The sequence below is a fragment of the Ambystoma mexicanum genome, chromosome 4p (genome assembly GCF_040938575.1).
Source record: "Ambystoma mexicanum isolate Mex_15411 chromosome 4p, UKY_AmexF1_1, whole genome shotgun sequence".
Lineage (NCBI taxonomy): Eukaryota > Metazoa > Chordata > Amphibia > Caudata > Ambystomatidae > Ambystoma > Ambystoma mexicanum.
In genome coordinates this window covers 344,613,507-344,637,887 of record NC_090927.1, presented here as the reverse complement: position 1 = coordinate 344,637,887, position 24,381 = coordinate 344,613,507, and the positions used below count along the sequence as shown (strand labels likewise).

At 43.4% G+C, this 24,381-nt stretch overlaps 1 protein-coding gene and 1 long non-coding RNA gene across 9 annotated transcripts in view; both read right to left on the bottom strand.

Annotated features, from left to right (window-relative positions):
- Positions 1 to 24,381, bottom strand: part of LDAH (lipid droplet associated hydrolase) — a 1,186,576-nt gene that overhangs the window by 825,823 nt on the left and 336,372 nt on the right. The window lies entirely within an intron of this gene.
- On the bottom strand, positions 1,093 to 2,754 carry LOC138452580 (uncharacterized). The gene is made up of 2 exons (XR_011260231.1): positions 2,248 to 2,754; positions 1,093 to 1,540 (listed from the first exon to the last, which is right to left on the bottom strand). It is a non-coding gene; the product is annotated as an uncharacterized lncRNA (long non-coding RNA).

The following is a 24,381-nucleotide window of genomic DNA, read 5'->3' as shown; positions in this document are numbered from 1 at the left end:
GGAGTACCTGTGGCCCAGCAGATGGAAGGGGATGTCTGGCTCGGTTGGCTTAAGCTGCCGGGAGAGCCCCCGCACACAAGCACAAGAGAGAGAGAGAGAGAGAGAGAGAGAGAGAGCGATGAGCATCCACCTCTCCAAGCCGACTCCCAAGTGAGGAAGCTTGACGGGGTGCCGGGCGGTCTCGGAAAGCAAGTTGCCTATGACTCTTGATGGTGGATCACAGGGCTCGCACGTCATTGAAAACACAGCTAGCTAAGAGATTTAATGTGAATTGCAAGGGACATTGATCTTCGACACTTCAAACACACCTTGCAGCCCTAGGTTCACCCCGAGGCTATGCCTGTCTGATGGTCGCTTGAACATCAATCGCCTCAGGGAGCCTCAGTATGTGCTTCGTCCCCCTAAGGTCAGACCCCAATCAGAATCTTCGCAGGATCCCTGGACCTGGGATGGAGGCTTGTAGCTGGCACATCGTGGCATCCCTGTGGCACCCTTCATGGGGTGTGGAGGGCCAAGTGCCCAGCATCCCATGGTGGTGGTGACCCTAAAAACCTGACACACCGCCCCCCCCCAGAGCAGCTGTCTGTGCCGCATGTGACTGTCTGTGGTCTCCCACGGCACCCTGCGTGTGACGGCCGTGTAAATCAGGCCTCGCGACTGCCTGTATTTGTATGCATTTGGAAATGTGTAATGTGAATATCTACAAGAGGGGAACCGGGCAAAAAAAATTGCATCTGGGCGCAGGTAATAGAATAATACAGAAACAGAGGACGGAAATCCAGCATTGTCAACTTTTTTTTAGATGAAGAGGTGAGTCTTCCATTTTTTTCTAAACTCCAGCAATGACTCATATAAGAAACTTTACAGCCAAAAAAAAGAAGTATTCCCTTGGCGACCGCTAATTTGTAGTATAAAACAAAAAAAGGCCAGATGCACAATTTACAATAAGTGTGCTCGGTTGTCCGCATGTGTTTTTCTCCAAAACTGTGTGGCTGCTACACAGATGCAATACAAGTGAAAAAAAAGGATTTAGAGAGGTTACTCACATGCGCCAACCTAGTTCAAAGAATTGTTCAACGGTGAGTCATACCATTTCTGTGTTTAAATTTTTTTCTTTTTATTTTTCACAATATGTTAAAGGATAAAATAACAAATAGTTTACAATTAGGTGTTTTCCTCACACCTTATAATTTCCGCATAAATTTGCTCTGCACAGATCCTCAATACAGATTGGTATAAGGTTTCCACACAAATTGCTATACACAAATCCTTGACACAAATTTATATGAGGTGTTTCCTCATATCAGATCCTAAATACAAATTAATACGAGGTGTTATCTCCACACCTTTTTTGGTAGCTCTTCAAAAATGGTTTATATGGGAGGTGTTATCTCCACACCTATTTTGGTAGCTCTTCCAAATGATTTATACTGATCCTTGGTACTTGGTAATTAAATAATTTTTATGTCTTACTATGTCGCTCTCGACACGTGTTTCCCCATTGTTTTTAACAATGGTTCATCAGGAGAGGAAATGTTTTCTAAAAAAGAAAGAAAAACCAAAATTACGTTTTAAATAAGATTTAATAGCATACTTTAGTATTGGCTGTTTTTTCATGCCTCTTTAAAAAAAATAGGTTAAGTACAAGTTTTTTCTTTGACTCACTCAATTAAAGATTTTGACATTCATCCAAATAGTTTTGGTAAGTTCAAGTGAATTAGCTTGATAACTTGTTAAAGAGATTGGGCCTCATTACGAGTCCGGCGGTAACCGAGGCGGTAAAACAGCCTGGTTACCGCCAGACTCGTATTACCATTCCACCTCCATGATTCCCGGAATTACCGGGGCATTACAACCCCAGTTTCCCAGGAATCACGGAGGCGGAATGGTGTTAAGCCGCATTCCCATTGAGTCCTTTGGGACTCAATGGGAATGGGGATCACGGAAACACTGGCAGCATCTCGTAATGCTGCCGGTGTTTCCTCATCCGCCTGCAGGCGGGCGGTGTTAAATCCGCCAGGTCAGACCTGGCGGGAACATCACCTCCCGCCTGCAGGAGTTGTGATCGCCCGGCATGGAAACAACGGTGGCAACGGGTTTACAGTCACCGTTGTTTCCGTACCGGGCGATTTGTAATGAGGCACAATGCCTCTTGTTCCAATTTCTGAGTAAAGTAGAAAATATGGCTAAGGGGAAGAAGCAAAACACGGAGAAACAAATCATGAAAAGATTAATTATAAGGTTCACCTTCTCTTCCCTTGTCTTTGTGCTCTTGTTTCTACTTCTTGATTTGTTTCTCTGCGTTTTGCTTCCTCTTCGACTACCTCTATGGTGTTTTCGTGAGAGGTATTTTGAGATCTTTGTTGTTTTGGTGGTCCATGATTCATTGGATTGCTTATTCGAGAATTTTTCGTGTGTCTTTGTACTTCTTCCAAAAAAGGACATTCTTTTGTTTTAGGGGCTTGATTGCTCTCTGGTGTGAGATCAATTGTTGGAATGGATGTTGCTGAGATAGATTTCGTTGAAGGTGCTTCCTTGTCACTAGATGTTTCAACATCTGAGGTACATGGAGTGTACTTGTGGGAAACTATATATTGGGAGTAACATAAAAAAATTAAAGATGAGAATATTCGAACATATAAGAGCAATCAGAAACAAAGATTTGAGATCTCCCATTTCGGGACATATAATCACAAAACACCCAAATTTTAACATTTCCAATTTGAAAATCTTTGGCCTGGAGAAATTGACTTTATCACCGAGAGGAGGAAACAAGGAGGATTTGTTACGTAAAAATTAATGTAAATGGATTTGCATCATGGATACCTGTGTCACAGGTTTAAATTGTGATACGGAAATGTATAATTGGCTTTAAATAAGCATCTATTTATGAAAATGTAAATTTGGCCAAAACCTATTGTTTATTATTTGTACATGAAGATGCTAAGTTTGAATTGAATTGGTATGGAAATGTATAATTGGCTTTAAATAATTATTTACTATCTATGAAAATGTATATTTGGATAAATCCAATTGCTTATAATTTATATATGAACATGCTAAGTTTGAATTGATTTGTTCAAAACATATTATTTGGCTGTTAGATTACCAATTAATCGCTGGGAAAACCAAACAAAGGTAAAAGGTAAATTAAAATGGGTCTCCAAAAATATAAAAATAGACTATACGGAATTATTCTATATAAAAATACAAATAGAAAGATACCGAAGAATTAGTAAAACCTAAAAACTATACTATCATATAAACAACATTTTGTTTTAAATTAAATAGATGTTTATCTTAATCAGCCAAAAATAACGTATTTAAGGCAATTTGACCAATCAGGAGTTGAAAAAATAAGTATTATCAGAATCTTGGATAAACACAGTGAATTCACAGTAAGATCAGAGTTAAGTGAAAATAACCGCTTCAAAATGGCCGCCGGAACAACTAAAACGTGTGCGATGATGTCATCATGCCACGTTAGATCACGGGACGCGGCGCAGTGACGTCATCGCGACACGATCGTAACATAAATAGCAAGCAAAAGCTAAACAAGGTCATCCACTCGATCGGGACGCCTATCATGGCAGAAGGATCACAGAATTAAAACAAACATGGTAAGAGAATCAGCTTTGCACCTATAGGAACTGAGCAGAAATAGTCAAATGTAACTGGTACCGGCACCCTTTCTCCAAGCACTCTAAAGGCAAAATATATTTCTTCTTTTTCTTGTTTCCTTCTTCCGCTTAGCCATATTTTCGTCTTTACCCAGAAATTGGAACAAGAGGCAATCTCTTTAACAAGTTATCAAGGTAAATTGACCATTCACTTGAACTTACCAAAACTATTTGGATGAATTTCAAAATCTTTAATTGGGTGAGTCAAAGAAAACACCTGTACTTAAACTATTTTTTTAAAGAGGCATGAAAAAACAGCCAATACTAAATTATGCTATTAAATCTGATTTAAAACGTAATTTTGTTTTTTCTTTCTTTTTTGGAAAACATTTCCTCTAATGATAATCCATTGTTAAAAACAATGGGGAAACACGTGTCGAGAGCGACATAGTAAGACATAAAAATTATTTAATTACCAAGTACCAAGGATCAGTATAAATCATTTGGAAGAGCTACCAAAATAGGTGTGGAGATAACACCTCCCAAGGATTAGTATAAACCATTTTTGAAGAGCTACTAAAAAAGGTGTGGAGATAACACCTCATATTAATTTGTATTAAGGATCGGATGTGAGGAAACACCTCATATAAATTTGTGTCAAGGATTTGTGTATAGCATGTATGAGGAAACCTTATACCAATCTGTATTGATGATCTGTGCATAGCAAATTTATGCAGAAATTATAAGGTGTGAAGAAAACACCTAATTGTAAACTATTTGTTAGTTTTTCCTTTAACATATTGTGAAAAATAAAAAGAAAAAACTTTAAACACAGAAATGGTATGACTCACCGTGGAACAATTCTTTGATCTAGGTTGGCGCATGCGAGTAACCTCTCTAAATCCTTTTTTTCACTTGTCCAGCAATGACTCAATATTCTGGAGTTCATGGGGAAGGGAATTCCATGCTTTAGGACCAGCATGGGAAAAACATTTGTCACGCCATGGAACAGAGTTCAAATGGGGAACCACCAGAAGAGCAAGTTACTTACCAACTGTAACGTTCTTTTGACTTGATTTTCCTCCCACGTATTCCTCATTTTACGATATTCGGATTTCGCCAAGCTTCGCTGCTTCGGAAAAACAATTTCTGTGCACAAGGTCATGGCGTCGATGTCCCTCGACGGGCTCCGTACCGTGTCAACGTCACCATAGGTTTAAGTAGCTTGTGCTGCGTCCTTTGGCTTCAGTTGCGTTTTTTCGGGGAAATATTCGAAGAACACCCAGGCGTGCCTTATGACCGAAAAACTCTTCATGAGAGAGAAGTGTAAATAACGCAAACTGTACTGCGGGGTAGGATGGGAGGGGCAATGAGGAATACGTGGGAGGAACATCCAGTCAAAAGAATGTTACAGTTGGTAACTTGTTCTTCGAATAGATTGTATCCTCCCACGTATTCCTCATCTTATGATAGACCCCCATAGCAGTGGTAATTTTGGAGGTGGGAGTACCAATTATTTTTCTCATGGACAGAATGGAGTACCGCCTTAGCAAATAATCCTTCATTGGAAGAAGAAGTATCTAAGCATTAATGCTCGATGAAGGTATGCAATGATGCCCATGTTGTGCCTGAACAAATATCTGTTACAGGCCCTCCCCTCTTCAGAGCCGAGTAAGTAGCCATACCCCTAGTGGAAAGGGCTCGAAGCCCATCCGGCGGTTCCTTTTCTGCCAATTTGTAGCACTCAACTATAGCCAAAATGATTCAGCGGGATATGGTTTGTTTCGTCACTGCTAATCCCGAATTTATGGCCAGTAAAACCCACAAAATCATCCTGACGCAATTTTGACATTCTTGATATATAAAAACGGAGAGCCCTTTTTGGGTCCAGTCTATGAAACCTCTCCTCTTCCTTGCCCAAATGATGAGGAGGGTAGAACGTTGGTAGTATGATTTTTTGTGACAAGTGAAAGTCAGAAACTACTTTTGGTAAGAAAGAAGGTTTAACCATAAGTACCACTTTGTCTTTGTGAAAAGTAGTGTACGGATGTTTGCATGACAGAGCCTGCAACTCACTAACCCCGCAGGCTGATGTTAAGGCCACAAGGAGGACCGTGTTTAATGTTAGAAGCCTTAAGGGAAAGGAATGCAGAGGCTCAAAAGGTATACAAGTTAGAAACTTAAGTACAAGATTTAAATCCCAAGTCGGGACATGAAAATGGACTGGAGGGTACACATTAGTGAGCCCTTTCAGGAAGTGAATGATGAATGGAATTTTGAAGTAGGAATCCTCTTCCGAGGAGCGCTTGAAAATGGACAGCGCAGCCAGATATCCTTTAATTGTTCCGATCTGGAGCCCCAGATTGGCTAGATGCAATAGAAAAGAAAGCACCATTGGGGTGCCACATTGAAAAGGGTCCACATCCTTATCCCTGCACCAGTTACTGAATTTATTCCAACGTCACCGGTACAGTGATTTGTCCGAAAGCAAAATCTCCATTACGTCATCTGGAAGATCCCAATCCTTGTATCTCAACCTCTCAGAAACCATGAATGAAAGTTCAGTGTCTTGACCTCTGGATGGAGAACCCGACCATCCCCTTGCGAGAGAAGATCCTCTCTTTGTGGAAGACGTATTGGAGGGTAGATGGACATGTCCAGAAGGTCCGGGTACCACGTCCTCCTGACCCAATCCGGGGCAATTAGGAACATGGTCCTCCTGAACTTTCTCAACCTCCTGATTACGTGAGGAATCACAGGGACTGGTGGAAATGCGTACAGAAGTGGAAACTCCCAATCCACCACAAACGCGTCTCCTAGAGCTCCTCTCGGAGTAAATTCCCTTGAGAAGCACTGCACGCACTTCCAGTTGACCCTGGTCACAAACAGATCTACTTGAGGGGTTCCCCAAAGGGTGAAGATCTCTTGAAGGACTTCCTGAGCTAGTTCCCACTCCTGAGACACTGTGCTCTGCCTGCTCAGAGCATCTGCCGCTGTGTTCTGCTCTCCGGCTAGGTGAACTGCCGACAGATAGATTCATTCTCGTATTGCCCAGAACCAAAGCTGCATTGCCTCTCTGCACAGTGGTAGTGCCCCTACACCTCCTCTCTTTTTGAGGTAGTACATGGCCACCGTGTTGTCCGTCATTATCAAGACATTCTTTCCCTGTACAGAGGGCAGAAGGCCTTCAGCGTTAGTCTGATTGCCCTCAGCTCCAACAGGTTGATGTTTAGTTTGGACTCCGATGGAGACCAATGACTGCTTATTGTCAGATCGTTGGTGTGGGCTCCCCACCCCGTGAGTGAGGCGTCCGTCACTACAGTTATCTCCAGACATGGTTGCCAAAAAGATTCTTCCTTGAGAATGTTGTCGTTGCAAGCCCACCAAAGAAGGTCTTGAGCAACTGTGCTTGGAACTTTCAGAAGATCTGACATATTCCCAGAGAATTGGGACCACTGAGTCCAGAGAGCCCATTGAAGGGTTCTCATCCTCAATCGGGCCTCTGGCACGAGAAAGATGCTGGATGCCATGAGACCGAGCAACCTCAGAAAATCGAAGGCCGGCAGATGTTGGGCATTTTGGAACTTTGTTACCATCTGCAGAATGTGGAGAGCTCTCACCTCGGGAGGCGAGGCTTTGCCCGAGGAAGTATCCAGGACTGCTCCGATAAACTGGAGCTTTTGGAATGGTATCATATGGGACTTCTTGTAATTGAGGGAGAAGCCCAGTCTGTGAAGCGAGTGACAAGTGATTGACAGATGATCTTGAGCTTATTTGGGAGAACGCGCTCTGATCAACCAATCGTCCAGGTAGGGGTAGACGTGAATCCTCCCTCCCCTGAGACTCGCTGCCACAACCGCCATCAGTGTGGTGAAAACCCTTGGGGTGGAGGTCAGCTCGAATGGCAGAACTCGAAACTGATACCGCGAACTGCGAACCTCAGGTACTTTCTGTGCTTGAGATGGATTGGCACATGAAAGTAAGCATCCTGAAGGTCCAATGATACCAACCTTTCTTGGAGTTGGACAGCCTGAAGGATCTGAGAAAGGGTTACCATCTTGAACTTGTCCTTCCTGAGGAACTTGTAAAAATGTCTTAAGTCCAAGATGGGTCGCAAACATCTGTCGTTCTTTGGAATGAGAAAGTAAGGGGAGTACCAACCCTTGTTCCTCTCCGCTACAGGTACATGTTCTATTGCACCTTTCTCTAGCAGGGTTATTTCCTGCAGAAGAAGCGGATCTGGAATCTTGATAGAATTGGCTCCCGGTGTATGGTCCTGAGGTCTTTTTAGGAAGGGAAGACAGTAACCTTGAGCTACTGACTCCAGTGCCCAAGCATCTAAAGTAATGCCCCGCCATTCTTTCAGATGCTGTGAGATTCTGCCTCCCACCGGGGTCTTGTGTGATAAGGCCTCAGAGTGACTTGGAGGCGGCTGCAGGAGCAGGAGCAGCTGAGGGCAAAGATGCCATTTCTGAGGCTGGTTTCGCACCTCTTCCTCAGCCACCACGAGGGACATTTCTTTTGCCTCTTTGTATGGCCTGTCCTCTTCCTCTACCAAAAGAGGAGCAGTATCGAAAAGAACGACCTCTCCAAGAAGATGAGCCCGAATAAGGTTTCTGAGGCTGTCGCATAGAGGCGCTAAGAGATTTAGCCGCTGCTTTGGAGGTCTGCAGTTTTTCTAAGCTTTCATCAGCTTTACTGCCAAACATCCTCAAGCCATCAAAAGGCATGTTGAGTAGCCTGGCCTGCACATCAGTTGCAAACCCCGACTTCCTCAACCACGCAAATCTGCGTAGCACTGTGCTTGCAGCCATGGATCTGCTGATACTATCAGCAGTATCCAGTCCAGATTGGAGACATTCCCCCATTGCCTCCTTGCCATCTTTTATAATATTCAGGAAGCCTTCCCTTTCCTCGCCTTCCGGAATATGATCAGCCGCCCCTCGTGATGCAGTCCCACAGGGTATGGGTGAACCTGACCAGGGTACATGTGACATTTGCTGACTTGAGAGCCATGCTACCAGAGGTAAAGACCTTACGGGCCCAAGCATCCACTTTCATATCCTTTCTATCCGGGGGCATAGATGGATAGGCTGTTTGTCTTGAAGAAGTTGCTGCCTGAATCACCAGACTCTCAGGCGTGGGCTGCCTCTTTAAGTAATCAGGGTCACAACTAGAAGCTCTGTATTTCTTAGGAAAATTACTGTTAACTGCAGAAACAGTCTCAGGAGCCTCCCAGTTTTTTTCCACTGTCCTCTGAAGTGCCCTATGGAAGGGGAGAACTGGGTCCTTCTGGGGGCCCTGGTCCAAGATATCAGTCATATCATGCTGATCAAATGTGGGTGAGGATCTACCCCAGCCCATGTATTCAACGACCCTATTCATCAAACTCCTGTCCCTGAATCTGCATATTCTGCCGGGTCAGGTTTTGTAAATTCTAGTTCTGGTGACGTATAAATGCCACTAGCAGAGTGAAGGGTGTCACACAGGTCTCTCATTTTCGATTCTGGATTGACTAACTCCTCTGGCACCCCACTGGTACCAAACTGTACCCCTAAAAGAGAAACCTCTTCCTCTGAGTCACTCTCCTCTTCAAAGATAGAGGACATGGACTTAAAGTTTGATTTAGGTAAGGGAGTAAAACATCTTTCCTGTGTCCGAGTTTGCCTCGAGGGAATCGAAGGAGTCTTCAAAGGCATCGATGAAGTCTTCGAAGAAGGTGTCAAAACCTCCTTCGGCTTTGGTGTCGAAGCCGTAGGCGCCGACGAAGTCGTCGAGAGCTTCGACGGCTTATGTTTCTTCGTTGGTGTCGGGGAATCACTCGATTCTCGAGGAACCTTCGACGATTTGACGTTGGGTCGAGATTTTTGAGTTTCACCCTTACTACTGGTTCTGCCCACAGTAGTTTCTGACTCTCCTGCGTCATCCAACGGAGCGACCGGGGTCTGGCTCTTTCGAGGCTTCTTTGAGGGGGTCGAGACCGTCTTCTCAAAGATCTTCATCATCTGCTTTCTAAATTCATGCCATTTACTTGGGGAATCCGACTTAGTCGGACATCTTACCAATTCGGTAGATGTGTCAGAGGAAGAAGAGGGAGATCTGCGTCTCCTCTTCATCTTCTTTGGAGAAGATGAAGAATGAAGAACGTCTCGATCTACTTCGTGATCGAGACCTTTTCGAATGTTTACGCTGATCCGAATTTTTCGATTCGCCCGACTTTCTATGTTTTTTTGACGAGGCCTTGGAAGCTTCCCGCCCCACCGCCAGTTTACCTTTTCTCTCACAAAGAGCTTTCTCCATCATCGACTAACGGGAGCAACAGTCGCTGGTCTGAACCCAGGCACCAAAGACAAACACGGTGAGGGTCAGTGATTGACATTTTAGATCCACAGTCCACACATTTTTTTAACCCTGTCTTGGGAGTGGAAGGGGTAGAAGAAGACATTTTCTCAAAGAAAATTCAAAGCGCGCCGTTAACTCGAAAGCAAAGAAATCGGAAAAACGGAACTGAAGCCAACGGGCGTGCGCTACTTATACTGATGGAGACGTCGACGCAGTACGGGGCCCGTCGAGGGACATCGATGCCACAACCTCATGCACAGCACCCTCTGCTGAGAATTATTTTTCCGAAGCAGCGAAGCTTGGCGACATACGAATATCATAAGATGAGGAATACGTGGGAGGACACAATCCATTCGGAGCTGTTGTTTTCATGACCGCAAACAGCGTTCTGGATGGTAAACTAGGATCTTTGACCCCAAATATCACAAAGCGGTTCCATGAATACACTCAAAAACCAAACAGAGGGTCTTAAACAGTACCCACTGTTGAACAGGCAACCAATGGAGATACCTGCAAGGTTGTGAAATATGTGAACGATGTGGCAAAGAAAGAATCATCCTAACGGCTGAGTTCTGTGCCACCTGCAACCATTGAATTTGCTTTTTTGGTGCTACAATAAGCAAAGTGTTACAGTAGTCGAGCCTTGAATTAACCAAGGCCTGACCACCAGAGCGATCTTTTGTTGCAATCAATGCCAGTAGTGGCAGAGCGGTCTTTTGGTGCAATCAATGCCAGTAGTGGCTTTACCAATCTAAGTTGGTAGTAAACAGATTTTACTGTCTCACTGACCTGCATATTGCAACATGAATACATTGCAAAATGTATAATCTTTACCAAGCCCATCTTCGACAAATTGGACAGACTTGGTGTCATCTGCACAAACTATGCAGACGACACTCAGATCCTCATTCCCCTTTCGGGCAACTTTGTCGAGGATACGCCTTGGTAAACAAAATGTACCTCCTCATTCAGGCATGGATGGCATCCCATGGCCTCTGCCTGAATGACGATAAAACTGAGATACTGATCCTGGGAACAGAGTCCAACATAAACAAACTTAGCACCAGTTACGCCTCTCAATATTGACAGCAACATGATTAAGATGATGCCTGTAGTAAAAACACTAGGGTTTTATTTGGACTCTGCACTAACACTAAAAAAAACAGGTCAACTCCCTTGCATCCTCGAAGGCCTATACTTGTAAACTTATTAGAGCCTGTCGTCCCTTTCTCTCGGAATCTAGCTGCCTTACACTTGCTAACATGTGAATAATGTCCAAATTGGACTATTGTAATGCACTATACTCAGGGGCCAAGAAATACATCCTAGATAAAATTCAAAGACTACAAAACAACACCCTAAGAGCAGCACTAAATATTCCTAACAGAGAGCATATTTCTAACCTCAAAAGAAATGTCCACTGGTTAAAAATAAAAGATAGGATTCTCCTTAAAACTGTTTCACTCACTTCCAAGTGTCTGAATAATATAGCACCCCCATACCTCATAGAAATAATAAATAGGAAAACCTCATCACGACTAAGTAGATCAGCCAATGCCCACCTCCATGAGATTCTGAGATTTAAACGAACCAAAGCAGGCGGTTCTAGCTTCCCAGTCAAAGTAGCCACAGACCTAAGAATTGAACAACCCTATCGGAAATTCAGACACAACACGCTCCACTGGCTATGATCAAATGACCACCAACACCTGATCCTCCCTGACCTAGTTCTCGATCACTGCCTACTATGAACCTAACACTACTTAAGCCTTACTTATCTCATTATTATGCCTACTGCATGTAGTGAAACCAAGTTATGAAGTCCCTGTATTATGTGTCCACGTTTTGCACCTTCTGCTCCTTGGTCCCATTAGCACTGCTGCACCTTTGTAAAACAAGAACGCGGTGACTAAGTTGGCCGTCTTCACTGTACTATGTGTATATGTTGTAACTAAGCTTGAAGCCTACTTATCTCTGTTGCGCCCAGCTACCTAAGGGTTTGTAGCGCATTACCAAATAAACAAACAAACAAACTCAGGTTTCCCTGCCAGAGACATCCAAGATTTTTTACTTTTGAGGCAAATGATGTAGAGGCCTCAAAAAGCTCAGGACAAGGTAGATGTAGTAGAGTTTTGGCCAGTTTGCTCCTGTGACCAAACACAATGACCTTGGTTTCGTTTGGGTTTAGCTGGAGCATATTAGCAACCATCCAACTCCTAATTTTATTGGCACATGCAAGTACTCTCTGTATAGCTTTCATGGGTTCATTTATGCGTACACAAATCTGTGTGTCGCCGACATAAGAATGATAAGATAGGCCGAACTCCACAAATATTTCCAACAGTGGACGAATGTAAATGTTAAAAAGCAACAGTGACATTTAACTGCCAAAAAGTCTAAGATGAATGTCCCCAATTTAACCTTTTGACATGGATCTTTCAGGAGAGTAGTGAACCATTGCAAGGAAGCATTGGAAACCTGACCCGCGGCTGAAAGTCTTGTGATAAGTATCTCAAAATCTACTGTATCAAAGGCAGCCGATAGGTCCAACATGGCTAGCATGCTTATTTCACCCTCATCGGCTGCCTTTAGAATGTCATCCCAGACTGTCAGTAATGCCGTCTCAGTCCCATGGCCCGGTCTAAAACAGGATTGATACAGATCAATAATTTTCTGATCCTCCAAAAAAGCCTGTAGTTGGGTCGTGGCAATCTTTTCCAAGACCTTGGCTAACCAGGAGAGACCTGAAATTGGACGGTAGTTAGAATGTACCTTAGGGTCCAAAGTATAATTTTTCAGTAGAGGTGTAATGTAGGACCTTTTTTGTAATTCCATGGGAATATAACCTTGAGTTAATGACACATTGACAATAGCCAATACGGGAACACTCAAGGCTTCCACATGTCTTTTCACCAAATAGGCAGGAATTGGGTCATAATTATGATTAGTGGGTTTTAACTTTGCCATAAGGTTGCTGATCATATCCAAGTCCACAGGTTTGAAGTCAAACTTGGGGCCAGTCCGATCTAACTCGGGTCTCTTATTTGTAATCTGATGGGTATTGGATCCTGACAAGGCTTCTAGATCTATGTTGGCTCTAATCGAAACAATCTTTTCTGAAAAGAAAACATTAAATTCATTGGCTAAAAACAGGAATGGTGCGGCTTGCTCCTGGGCCAGTGGAAGGTGGGGAGTTTGACTAGGGCGGTACACCTGTCAAACAAAAATAAAGGTGTCCTAAGGCGAGCTTAGGGAGAACAGAAACCTCCCACAGAGCAGAAGGGAAAAAAAACTGGCTTAATCTCGATTTTCAGTATGAATACAGACCGTGAAAGCAGGACCTCGCGATCCATCTGACTTTTTGGGTTTGAAGCAGGGGGTGTTACAGTTACCACAGGGATAACTGGCTTGTGGCGGCCAAGTGTTCATAGCAACATCGCTTTTTGATCATTTGATGGCAGCTCTTGTCATTATTGTGAAGCAGAATTCACCAAGCATTGGGTTGTTCACCCACTAATTGGGAACGAGAGCTGCGTTTAGACTGTTGTGAGACTGGTTAGTTTTACCCTACTGATGATGTGTTGTTGCAATAGTAATCCTGCGTAGTATAAGAGGAAACGCAAGCTTAGACGTTTGATGTATGTGCTTGGCTGAAGAGCCAATGGGGCGAAGCTACCATCTGTGGGATTATAACGGATTGCTTCTAAATCAGAATGCCCCCTAAACCGTAACGATACTGCAGCGCTGTGGTGCCTCGGTTGGCCTAGGATAGCCGACCTCTGGGCTGGTGCGTAGCGGCACTCGCCTCGGACTTGAGTGTGGACAGAAGGGAAACCTGGTGTTAAATCATTCATACAAGACTTGTTTCTGGGTTTCGTAAGTAGCAGAGCAATCGATTTAAATTCATCCACAGAGTCAAGATTTTGTCAAAAAAGCACAGCAGTGGTGTAAAAGGGTCTTCAGCTTTCCTGCTGTGCAGCGGGGCATACAGAAACCTCCCATCCACCCTGGATGCACCCAAGGGGGTGTGGGTGGGCCAGGGACCGCTCTTCTGTCCCTTTCCGGTCAGCCTAGCAGACCAAAGGACCTTGACCCAGTTGGTGGCAACTCAGCCTGTGGGAGGCAGGGAAGAGTGGCCGGGCCTTGGTTTGGGATGGCAGCTTAAGCACCGGCCTCAGAGGGCAGAACAAGCAGCTTAAGTCCCGGACCCTGGACTGTGGCCTTAAGACAGGCATGACCTTTTGCTGCCCGGGCATCTGGTGAGGATGCACCGGCCCGGGCCTTCTGGTCCTTCTCAGGGGCAGCTGGAACAGATGACTTGAGTCGTGGCTGGCCTGGCCAACGCCTACATTTGTCTCCAGCCGGGCTCCAGAAGCCCCCACTTTGTGGGGGGTTAATAGTCAATGAGAAGTGTCGTCCTGCAGGGCGGATGTGTGGCGCAGATTGCGGACGCTTCCTCCTCTGCATCTGGCCCAGTTCCCCTTCAAGATGGCAGGCAAGTAACCCCCCCTCCCAAGGTGGCCAGGGGGCCCCAGTTAAGGTGGTACCCAATGGGCCCAAGCGCATGTTTTTCGCTCCTCAAATAAGGAAGGAAGGTGGCTCGGGAAACAGATCCTTTCATCATTTCTCAGAATTTCCCAATGTCTGTTGATGCTTTGCTTAATCTTGTTACTTTGTAAAGAGAATTTAGAGACAAAGACTAGTGGTGGTGTGATTCTGGTGGGTCTAGTCTGTAACAGTGATGCTCTGGGTTGATTGGCGTTTTTTTTCGATAGCTACTTTGAGATCAGCTGCCGGACACCCTGTGTCCTTACATTTACAGCAAATCTTGTCAAACTCTACTTTATATTTCTCCAGATCACTAACAATTCTTTTGATCCTCAATAGTTGACCATATGGTAGACTCTTCGACCTATTTGGAGGATGAAAACTCATCTGATGAAGGAGATTATTCCTATCAGTGCATTGGGTGTATAATGTGGTTGAAATCTTATTACTGACTCTGACATTCACGTCCAGGAAATGGGCACCGGGTGTCCCAATCTCTGCCATAAATTGGATCCGGGGGTCAACTGCATTAATGAAAATGAGGAAGGCTTGTAGTGTTGCGTGGGAGCCATGCCAAATGGCAAAAATATCAATGTATCTGATCCACTTAGCTAGATGGTTGCACCAAACCGGATGGTTATAGATATGCATACTTTCTAATCTGTGCATAAAACATTTGGTATATGCCGGGGCTATGCTAGCTCCGATTTAGGTACCTGATGTCTGAAGGTAGTGTTGTTGTCTGTACTTAAAATATGAATTCTGAGCAATATATTCTAGCAGAATTATAATTTATTCTTTTTTGGCACCAATGGCATCTGTCTGTAATAGTAACCATTCAACTGCCTCTTGGACAAGCATGTGTGGAATACTGCTATAGAGGCTGTTAACATCTACAGTAAACAAGATGTCTTCATTAGACAAGCTGATAGTATCGACCATTTGCAAAAAATCTGTTGTATCTTTAATGTATGTCGGAGAATTTTGAATGAGGGGGTGAAGAAAGTAGTCAATGTAAGTCCCAAATGTTTGGAGATGTCCACCTGTAGCTGCTACTATGGTTCTCCCTGGAGGGTCGATGAGGCTTTTATGTATTTTGGGGAGCAAGTAAAATATCTGGACCATGGTGTGAGCCGGGGATAGATCTCTAGTCTTCTGCGAGATCCAATCGAGCTCTGCTGCTCTATCAGGTAGGGCATCAATGTTGCTTTTGATCTCTGCTGTAGGATTGTTGTTGATAGGTGCATACACTATCTGTTTATCAAGTTGTCGTATACATTAATTGTAGCAATCAGTGTTGTTCAATAAAACAATTGTACGCCATTGTCTGCAGGTCGTATGGTTATGTTGGGGTCGGTGTAGAGTGATCTAATCTGTGAAAGTTCCCCTCTACTGAGGTTTGGATATCTGGGTTTATTAAAATTCAATTGTCTCAAGTCTGCCATAACCATATTATGAAAAATCCCAATGGATGCTACAGTGATAAGGCGGTATAAATGTGCTTTCGGGTTTGAACTCAGTGTATCTCTCCTCCTCATCTGGGTTAGTCATATTTTCAAGGTCGTCACTGGCGGGTGATTTGGAAAAAAAAGTTCTGAGCTTTAGTTTGCATGTGAATTTGAACAAGTCGACCTTCATGTTAAACAAGTTGGTACTATAGGTTTGGACGTACGTAAGGTCTTTCTGTAGTGTCTTATTTTCGTGGTAAGTTGTCTACTAGACACATTGACTACTAGGCTCTCGGTACTTGAAATCTGGTCTGCATCGCTCGACTTTTTCCTCCTCCTCCCCATCCTTGTTCTCTTCCTTGTGAGGCTTGCTCCGAAAAAAAACGTGTTATGGGATTAGTGCCTCCTGCTGTAGTACTTGCATTTGTACTTGACGTACCAGCTACCAGAGCTGTAGATGAGCTTGGCTGTGTGTTTGTGTTCTCTCTTACTAACTCACTTGCGTCAGATGAAGAGTACCCTCCCGTTCTGAGTGGTTGTTGCTGATATTTAACCGCCCAGGTATATACTTTGTTATTTAGATGATCGTAGGTATTTCTCTTAAATGTCTTTTTTTGTCTCCAAAAGGCAAGGCCGTCTGGGCTTATCCGGGCCTCGAATGGGGCATGGGGTGTGGGAGTAACTTCAGCTTTGAAGTACTGCTCACTGCCCCTGTTCCCACTTACCATAAGTATCTGCTCCATCTGGCCCCTTCTAATACATGTTGGCCTCCTGGTTTTGACCTTAGCTCTCCTTCTGTTCAGAGTAAGCCTTCTGCTAATGTCAGCCAGCTTAAATGAATGTTGTGCAACGCTTGCTCTTTGGTAGTTCGTGCAGCCGAATGCTATGACCTCTGGTCTTCCTGTGGTCTCCATGATCCCTGATGGCTACAGCATTATACGTTCTGACCGTGTTTCTAACCAGCCTGCGGGTGGTGTTACATTTATATTTAAATCTAAGTCTAAGCCAACACCTTTTTCTTTTAACAGTAAGATGGAGGCTCTTACTTCGTATGGCCATCTCAGGTTCTTGGGCTGTCCATTTTTTGATTGTTTATCGCCCCCGTCACTTTGACTCAGCTTTTACTGAGTCTTTTGTCAACACGGTGGCCAGTCGTCAACTCCAATTCACCGATCTTTTAGTGGTTGCTGATTTTAACTTTAAATGTAATGATCCTTCCAACATTGCTGCTGCAAAAATGTTATCCTCCCATGTCGGACCTGTCGCTGGTTCAGCTAGTGTCTGATCCTTCGCATATATTAGGTAATTGGCTCAACTTGATCTTTTCTCAGGTCACTGGTGTTAAGGGTGCACCACACCTGAGGGTTGTTTGGTCGAATCATTTTATTATACCTTTTTTACTTGAGCGTAAGGACCTTCTATCTGCATCACAGACAAAACATATAGCTAAACACAATTGGCAGTCGGTTGAGCACGCTTCTATTGCTTCGCATATTAACGATCTGTTTGCTACCCCTCCTGCTTTAGACCTGTCTTTCTCTTACTGAGAACTTTTCTACTACAGCTCATTTGTTAGCTCCTTTAACAACTATCAGAGACCGTGGCCAGCCGGCCGTCCGAGCAATGGTTTAATGAGGATCCTAAATTGGTGCGCCTTCAGCGCAGGCAAGCTGAACAGAAGTGGCGTTCTTCTTATGCCACGAATGATAGGGTTTTATTTCGTGCTATTAGCATCACCTATCATAGGGCAATGAGGCTAAGTGTAATTTTGTTACCAGCGGGATTGAGGATTCAATTAACCAACCTAAAGAAGTGTTCAATGTGGTGCATTCTCTGTCTTCTAATGTATCTCCTAAGGACTCTACCCCTCCTTCTCAAGATTTGTGAGACTCCCTGGCTAATTTCTGTGTGCAAAAGATTGTAGATATCTGTGAGGATATTGTTCAGTCGGGACAAAGGTCTAATGAGCCTGCTGCTTGCCTACCTACTATAGATTCTATATTGTCTTCCCTGCCCTTGACTGATCCTGCCCCTTCTATCTTTCTCCACAACTGAAATTCTCTTAGCCACTGACAAAATGAAATTAGTCAAAGAAATTATTTATTTAATTTATTAATTACTCATTTATAACGCGCTCAATACCAGCGAGTGGTTTCTATGCCTTTAATTGCCACTAATGTTGTCTCTGCTGTTAATCATTCCTGCTCCTTGGATTAGATTCCTCTTGAGCTCAAACATGCCCTGGTCATTTCCCTGCTCATGAAGCTGTCCCTTGATTCATCCATTATGACTAAGTCCGCCCGATATCCTTAATCCAATTTCATATGAAACTTCTAAAGTCTCTGATTGCCCTGCTGTTTGGTAGGTTCTGTGAAGATTCCTGCTTATTTGACACATTTCAATCAGGCCTTCGACCAGGGAGGGGTACTGAAACTGTGCTTGTGTTTGTGTCTGTGGGGACAATCTGGCATGTATCTCTGATCAGGGCGAAGTGGCAGCACTGATACTTTTAGATCTGTCAGCTGCTTTTGATACCATCGACCGCTCCAACCTGCTCAGCCATCTTTCTGTGGCTGGAATCTTTGGTGTAGTTCTATCCTGAATTCGTTCTTTTCTCTGCAATCGCTCTCAGTCTCTTTCTCGCCCCCCATTCTGTTCTGCACCCTCCTCTTTGGCATGTGGTGTTTCACAAGGTTCTGGCCTGTCCCCCACTCTTTTTAACATCTATATTCAGCCCCCTGTTGCATTCATCCGGTCCCACGGATATCGCTGGAACTCTTACGCTGATGACACCCAGATCCTTTTTCATCTTGATCTGGCTCATCCCTCCAATGCGTCTCAGTTAAAGGACTGTTTGTGTGCCATGGGGGGTTGGATGAGTGATAACTGCTTCAAACTAAATGGGGGAAAGTCTGAGGTAATGGTGGTGGGCTCCGTCTCATCGTCCTCCCTCTGGACCTCTTCTTTCTGGCCGCTATCTATTGGCTCTCTTCCTGCTTCTGTCCCCACTGTAAAAAACACGGGTGTTAAACTCTGTGCGCCAGTTTCGATGGCATTTCAAATTGGCACTGTTTGCCAGTCAGGCCACTTTCAGTTGAAGATCCTGAGAAAGATCCTATGGTTTCTCCCCGAGCATCTTCGTGCCCCTATAGTTAAAGCCTTAGTGTTAAGTCGTATCGACTATTGAGATTCCCTGTACCTGGCCCAGCCTGCTTTTTTGATCAAGCATCTACAGATCCTTCAGAATTTTGCAGCAAAGCTGGCCACAGGCACTTCTTTTAGGGATCACATCTCTCCCATTTTGTTAGCTTTGCAGTGTCTCCCTGTGGCCAAGCGCATGCAATTTAAATCCTTGTACTTGGTCCACGATGTGGGATGCATTAACCCACTTATGCTCTGCCCTGCGGCATCACTGTGTCCTGGTAGTGCCAGAATTATCAAAATGGCCGCAGAACCTATGGGGGTGCCAAAACCTATGGAAATTGCACTTTGAACCACGAAAAGATGGCTGCCAAATCTACCTTGCCTGCCGTCAGTGGTGGAACGGAGACCTCACTGCTGAAACATGTCACTGGGCTGCCCAACAAGTAAAAATGGAGACTGCATGAAAGGCAGTGCGCTTTGCTGAAAGGAATCCAGAATCTTGTTTTCAAATCTTTTTCTTGGTTGCTGAAAATACAAAATGCCAGTCCAAAACACCACCAAACATCCAATATTCTTGCTTGGTGTTACTAGTCACTTCCTTCAAGAAATCATTATGAAAATACAATGTCATGAAAAGAGGAATCTGTCATCAAAATATCCACAGCAAAAATGTGCCTGACTGTGAAATCTGTCAAAATATGGGCGCAGTACCAGCGGCCGCCTGTATGACAGCTGTCAGTAGTTGCATCAGAAGTTTAAACTTGTGCAATTGAAATCAAATTTCTGGAAACTAAGTGACTTGTTATTAAGAGGAACCTAGGTTGTAAATATTTAGTTTCCATGGTTTAGAAGCGGGAATAAGAGTTCTCGCTGCTTGTTTGAAAATTGCAAGTTTTGTTTTAAAACAAGAAAAATGTAATAAAATGACATTGAATTTAAGCTGAACTCAAAGCCAGCAAACCAGTTCCACAGCTTCCCCCAACAAAAGGCATCTCCGTTCTGCTTCCCACCAAGGCCAGGAAATCACACTTTTGTGAGAATTAGATCAGGGGAGGAGATCTTGGGCTGCAGCAGAAGGGGACAATGGACTTTCTCTGGCTGAAAGGATATGCAGATTGTGAAGTGTCAAAAATGGCCTCTCCCACAAGGAAGGGGGTGGATTGCTTCAGAGCTACAAGGAGGAACAGGAGGCAGGGGCAGACAACCATTTGTGGATTCACAAGCACAGAAAGCATATTTTTAAAAAGAATGACAAATGACTGTGCAAATTTGTAAAACTTATAGAAGTTGAATGTGATCTTTGGGTGCACATTTTAAGAGATGCCAGAACTCTCTGCGATGTTCTGGGAAGGCACAGGAAAATTCTAGTTTTGTAGCAAATGTTTTTATGTCAGAAGCATGAAACTTCACACGCTTATGGCCCATATACAATGTGCACAATGTACACATTTTTGGATAAATTAGATACTGTGTTCCAGACAATAAAGTGAGAAATTCTGTCAAATCCAGACCCAAGATCCTACAGCAATGGGGCTTGGAAGAGTATTTGCTCCACACAATATGTGATCTATGTATGTTATTGTTATAAAGATTGCACACATGTAAATATGTATATCAAAAGTAGATTTTATGTTCAAAAGGCAAGGGGAGGATGTTCTGAATCATAAAACCACATCATCATGGTGACAACCTGTTTTCTCCTCCAATCAAGGGAGAGAGGAGACTCTAACCTACAGCCTGCCAAGAGGGTGCACTTAGGATAATTCAGCATACACATCCCTTTATCAAATGCATAAACAGAGACAGCTCAGGACTTCAAAACACAGACCGATCCACCCACCATCCCGATCTTGACAAAGCACCCTGAAGGAGGTACATCCATATTACTTGCTCCAGATTCCAGAAACTTTACAAGCAGAAAGGCTCATTGCATAGCTGAATCGCTTTCAGCTGGGCCATAACTTCCAGAACCCATCCCACAAACTTAAAGGGGAAACAAAAGAAACAGCCGGGCTGTGCTGTAACTCCTTACCTGCCAAAGAATTATCTTCATTACCAACAAGGGCAGATTAAACCCAATTCTGTGCTGTGCTGTGACCAGGGAGTCATTGCAGATCCAGTCCAGTCGTGCTGTGCCATGCAGACCAGAGCGCCTTGCTGTCCAGTCCTGCCGTGCGGTGTCCAGAGCGCCTTGCTGATCGCTGACCCCGTCCAGTCCGGTGTGCCCAGCAGTCTGTCCCAGAACCAGATCCCTGGCGGTTCCATTCAAAACATTTGTAGTGAGTATTGATAGTATAGGATTGTCACTAGCCTATGTACTGTCCATAGTAATCCCTATCCAAATCCATCCTATCTTAGTCAGAACTGCATTGTTAGAAATATGTTTCAATTGCCTGAACTCTCTATCTTATCCCTATTATCTTCATTCTGTAAAAGTATTGTTAAATATTCTTGCTCTGATATATTTCATCTGAAGAAGGAATGCTCCTTGGCAGGCAGTCGCCCTGATCGGAGGCGCCCTGGTCTAGTGTCTGCACTTCCGTATAGTATTTGCTTCTTCATAGTCATTTCATAGTGTAAATAAATCCTGTTTGTTTTTTAAAAGCGCTTCTCTGTTTCCCATTCTTTCGCCTATCTCAGAAAAATGACCTCCACTAAAACGTTCATAACTTCCTCAAATTGTATGCCAGAAACAGAATTTACATGTCTGCTTGTAGCTACCATTCCCAGCTTTCCATAGAACCAAACACGCATCTCAATCCTTATAGTTCTCCCACGATTGTGATTACCTCGCACGGAAAAGTTTGCTGCTAATTTTTGCCTTAGGACATTTCTGTAACATGTAAAACAGCTTTTCATTGCAACCAACCTCAAATTTCAGTTTGCACATTGCTTCTTAGTGTCAAATCATTGCTAGTGTTTGTCTGCAACCAGATAAAGCGGCTCCCATTAGAATTTAAACAATTTCAGTCATTTAGCCCATATTTAGTGTTTTACCCATTCCATTCAAAGGCAACTTTAAAACCATTTTGACAGTTTGCCAATCAGTTCTGTTTCTATCTTGTGTTTGCTGGCAGGAAATTGGGATTGATATATTTGCTTGAATTCTGCATTCCTGAAACCTGTTCTCTCTCCTCCTATCTCTCTAAATTGCATATTGGGGGTGAGGGGTGTGCAGGGGGAAAGAGTAACTACATTGCTATTGATTTGAAAACACACCCACAAAAGTATTATTGCTGTGCTGCATTGTTTTTGCTCCTTATTACTCCTTGTGATTAAAGAGACTGCTTAGTGTGACATCACCCCATTGGTGATTATTGTATCCCCATTAAGAATAGTGTGATTATATTGTGAACATATAAATAAATATTTTAACTTTGCAAACCAGCCTGATTCGTGGTTCAGTGTGACCGGGGGAGTTTCAAGAAAGGGGCGTGATATAAGTGGTACATCGTTCAGAATAAAAGAACTTTTAGACACAAATAAATAAATAAGGATTTCAGTTGTGCATTACACTATAGGCATTGACTTAGGTGAAGTGCCGGATTGAAATCACTTACAACGGAGCATTTCATGGTGTGAGGGCCAAATATCTGCAGCTCAAGTTCCGCCCCTACATGCCATGTCACCTTCTATGCTCTAGATTTCCCCTCTCTATTCCTAGATTTTGTTATGTCAGGATTGATGGCCTGGCGCTTTCTGTAGCAGCATCCAGACTTTGGAATGACCTGCTTGCTCTGCGGTCCACTGTTGATCATCTACTGTTCCATCACTCCTTAAAAACCCTGCTGTTCTGAGCTCTCTGTCCAGCTCCTGTGCTCTGCTCTGTTCTGGAAGCTTTTTAGCGCCAAGTTGCCTTTAGGTGACCATCAAAATATTTGGAGGCCAGAGCTTCAATATAGAAAATAATTTTCTAGCTACTATGAATATGAAATCATTATATACGAATTTACCACAAGACAAAGCAATTGATATAATACAAGTTTTTTTGGCACATCATGGCATACAGCAAAGAGTGCCAACAGAATTTACTGTGGAACTCATGACTATTGCTTTAAGAAAGAACTGTTTTCAGTGTTCAGGTCAATTTTCTTTACAAATTTGAGGAACAGCTATGGGTGCAGCATTTGCCCCAAGTCTGGCAACACTATTCATGGCAAACTTTGAGGAACAATTTATTCTGTCTGACATTCAATACAAACCACAGATTAGGAAATGGCACATATACATCGATGATGTCATTTTCATCTGGGAAGGGAGCCAAGAATCTTTGTGGGATTTCGTAAAATACATTAACAATCTTCATCCTACGATAAAGTTCACAATGGATTATGATCAACAATGCATCAACTTTTTGGATCTGACTATCAAAGCAGAACTTGGGTACCTGGCATGTACTTTGTACAAAAAGAGTATGGACCGCAACACCACCCTACACTTCTCTAGCTTTCATCCTAGGTCTGTGAAGGAAAATCTACCATACAGCCAGTTCCACAGATTGAGGCAGAACTGCACCTCTTTAGTAGACTACACCCTCGCATCTCGATTGGCACATGCATGAGGCATGTGAGGCAATGGATTTGTACCAGCGCACCGCGTAGACCCCTGAACTGTAAACTCTAAACACAATCCAATCGATTGTCCTGTGTATAGTACTTTAAGAACAATATGGTAGACATATTATGTCTCAATCCACTATGGGCAATCAGCTGCGTGTACGTTTCATGAGCTAACAATGCAATTCATGCTTTATCTGTATATATTTACAGTTTCTGTAAATCTCATAGGGTGTGTTGACAAATCTTTTTCTCTTTTCTGTTTTTGTAATATTTACATTTGGATGTCAGCATATGTGTTTTTATGCCACATGCTAAAGGCATAACTTCTCTTCTCTTTCATGTGTGGGCCAATTTGGAATATGTTTTTTTGATCGTTTTCAAATTTTATTAATACATGTGAAGTTTACACACATTCTTGAGGTTGTAGTGCAGTGTATCTCTGCTGTAATCAAATGCAGAATAAATACAAGGAGTGGAAATATGTGTAAAATAATACAACATAAAGCCTAGTTTCCTTTACACTTACAGTGATTTAATTAATTGATAGCCATCTCATGATCTTCCAGTCAGGACTCTTTTCTGTTATATTTAGCTAGTTATGCCCCAGTCCCTTTCAAAGTAGGGATAGACCCTTCCGTCTGTTTTTTTTGTTTTCATTACAAAAAATAGAACATCAACTGAAGGTAATGGAATCATATATTCAAATATTTAAAATGCAAT